The following is a 3,608-nucleotide window of genomic DNA, read 5'->3' on the forward strand; positions in this document are numbered from 1 at the left end:
TTTTTCTATTTTTCCTCCTCAAAATACTACTCTTCCTCGTTCTTTTCTCATCTCTTTTTTTTTTCCTTCTTGTTTTATCCTCTAAAAAGAAGAAACATAATAAGAGGAGAAGATAAAATACAAAAAATAGTAATATTAGTCAGAGAAAAAAAAACAAAGTGTGTGATTTATGTGTATATTATGAGTGACTTTTCTTAAATTTGAGTTAAATTGGTTGAATTTAATTGCCAAAAATATTTCTACACCCAGCAGCACCAATAAAAAATAACAAACATAATAACATTATCAAAAAAATAAAAAGATAAGCAAAAATGCTACATACACAAAAAAATACATCAAATCAACCACGATATATTTGGGTATAAATAACATGTGTTGCTTTATTTATTTTTAATGAGTATTTTCAATTCTACTATACATTATATACGAGTGGTTGATATTTTGTATATATGTACCATAGTTAAAGTGTAAAACTTACAAAATATAACTAATATAAATAAAAGAATATGATGTGAGAAAGGGGAGTGAAAGTCTTGCAAGAGTGAAAAAGAAAGTGGCAAAAAAGGGGACAATATAACTTATGCAAGAAGAATCATAACAGAAATGGTTATCGGAGTCCTTAGATCTAAATAGCCAAAAAAGCACTAGGAGGCGGTATGTGAATAGTGAGTCTTCTTTCTGGCTGAATCTCTTTTCTCTGGCTTCTCCTTTATTTCTCTATTTTTCATACTGTTAACATGCTTCTCACTTTTTATGCAAGTGAGAGTACACAACCGTGTGTTATACATCTCTTTTTTTCATTTTTTGTACTCCATACTCCAGTATTCATCATACTCATAACTTTACTCACTTATTATACTGATCATTCATGAACTCTATTTATACATACATGTACCAATTCACACAGATTATCAATAAATTCATTTCTTACTTTCAAAATAGTATGATTGATTCTCTATAAAGTTTGTTTTAATTGTGGAGGTTATCTCAAAATTTAAAGGAGGTTATGTCAAAATTTTTTGCAAATAATATATTGTGGGAGAATTTGTGTTAATTGGGCAACTCTTTACAAATAATATAAATGTACATATGATTTCTGTTGTATTTGCTATTTTATGTGATTTAAAGAGTCTATGATTTTTTATCTTTGCTATTACATTGTATTCGTGACTAGTGTTTAGTTATATGTTCTTTGCAGACATGACGAGAGGTAGAAGTGTCACGGATCGACCTCATCGTCGTGGTAGAGGGAGGGGTTCTACTAGTACCCCAATGACTTCTTAGTTGTCCCCCTCTACTCTGACTAACCCTGTGACGTCACAGGCAATGGGTGCATAGGAACAGCCATTCATCATGGTTCCTAACCCCAACTACATGGTTCTTACTGCTGCACCACCCCTGCAGCCAGGATGTCATATGTCAGATTCATCAGAGTGGACTCCTCCACCACCTCCATCCACTCAGTAGCGCACTATCTTAACGACGACACCTCTAGCGATAGACACCCGGTGCTAGAATCCTCTCACGGATCCATCACCTCCCATCTTACAGATGATGATTTAGCCTTATGGGAGTTTAGCGTGAGTATTATTTTAATTTTTTTATATGCAAACCATTTTATTTAGTCGGTTTAATTTGGTTACACTTACTTTTCTAGTTTTAGTGGATTTAGGTTATTAAGATAGGTTCAATTTAGTTTAGCAGGTTTGAACTACTTATTGTGTTTGATAATTCTTAATTGTTGATAGATGTTGCTGCTTAAGTTCTATAATGCCATATAGATGAAACTATTAACCTTAATTAATTGATAATTCTTGATTGTTGATGGATGTTGCTGCTTGATTCTTGATTCTTGTTTGTTGTTGATAGATGTTGTTGTTTATGTGAATTATTAATGGATGTAGTTTTTTGTGCATTCTAGTTATAGATGAAACTCTACCAAAATTTCTAAAGAAATTAAATATAATTGAAGTTTATAGAAAACTTCGAATAATTTTTTAGTAAACTACTAATCCTATGTTTTTCATTGATAGATTTTTGCCAAATAACAATGCATGTACACAGGAGTGTACTAACGTCATCAAGCTGATGTACGACTACTCATGGCCGAGCTACAAGAAGATCCTAGCTGAGACCAGAGAGCGATGATTTCTGAGGTAGGCGGTAAGAACTCAACATATTCAAACCATAGTGTTAGCTTAGATCTTCTATTATGTTATGTATTTAATTTTGATTAACTCGTGCTAAATGTAATATTTGCAGGATAAATTTATATGGGACAAGACTCACGATCTCATGATCAGGAAGATCCTTGACCATCGAATGACTAGGCGGCTTTAGTAGATGTTAGAAGACGTACATGAGTACCGCGACTACATCAACAGTTGGCTCTGCCCGGACATTAAGAAGTTACTGTATGTACGTTGGGAGACTGATGAGGGGTTTAAACGTCTATTTTTCACCAACAGAGCTAACAGGACATTGGCCAGGTCGTCAAAGTATACCGGTGGGGCAGCGACTTTCATGAAGACTAAGGCCAAGTTAGTAAGTAACTTGTTTTATTTTGTCATTAAGTTCGTTCAATCTTAATATAATGTCATTATTACTTGACTTAACATGTGATTTCAAAATGTATAGTCTAAGTCATTGGATCGTGAGCCGACAATGGCAGAGACCCTTTAAGTATACTCATATGTTAAAGGAGAACAAGGAGAGACTTGTCGATCAGTGGGCTGCTGATCATTACATGAGTAAACACCTTGTGATATAAAATTTTTAAATTAACTGTAGCCCTAATCCTAAAATGTGTTACACAGGAGTCCTGCACAAAAATATTAGAGGTCGCAACCCAACAATCTCAGTGTATTAGGGACGACGGCAACAACTCCACTACATCAGTCGTCGATCCTAATCAGGTTCAGCGCGAGGCCGCATCTGAGCCGTATAAAAATCTCGTGTACAGGCTTGGATCATTCTTTGTCGACAACCTCTGCATGTCCACATTGAGACATTCATCCGTCTCTGCCACCAGTCGGTTCGTCGATCCCGAGGACGACGTGGATTTGAGAGAGCAGGTGCTGCTCCTCACTCGGAGCCTACACCAACAGGCTCAACAGCTACGAGAGTCTGAGGAGAGATATCAGGCGATCCTCTCACGCATGACAAACACCGAGGACCTCAGGCTAGAGTGGAGGCAGGAGCTGGATCGGCTTCAGCGGATGAAACGACACATGATGCCGTACGAAGATCAGACGCGCGCTAGTGGCAGCAGCACTAATGGAGGGTCACAGACATCACCACCTATGCTGCCGCCTCAGCAACAGAACCAGCGGGACAACGACGACGACTTTCAGTGACTAGTTTTTTTTATACACTATTTAATTGTATCAAATCCTTTGTTATTTGACTTTTCATTTTATTTGTACACTTAATAATTTAACATATTTGCCTTCTATTATTTAGAATTTGACTATTAATTCTGCAAAAAAAGAAATTTAAATAAAAAATTTAGAATTTGACCACTAATTTCATCCAAAACATATTTTGAAAAATTGAATTTACCATCGAATTTTTCGAAGGAAATATCTGACAGTAAAAATGCTGGAACA

This window comes from Arachis duranensis, chromosome 4 (genome assembly GCF_000817695.3).
Source record: "Arachis duranensis cultivar V14167 chromosome 4, aradu.V14167.gnm2.J7QH, whole genome shotgun sequence".
Lineage (NCBI taxonomy): Eukaryota > Viridiplantae > Streptophyta > Magnoliopsida > Fabales > Fabaceae > Arachis > Arachis duranensis.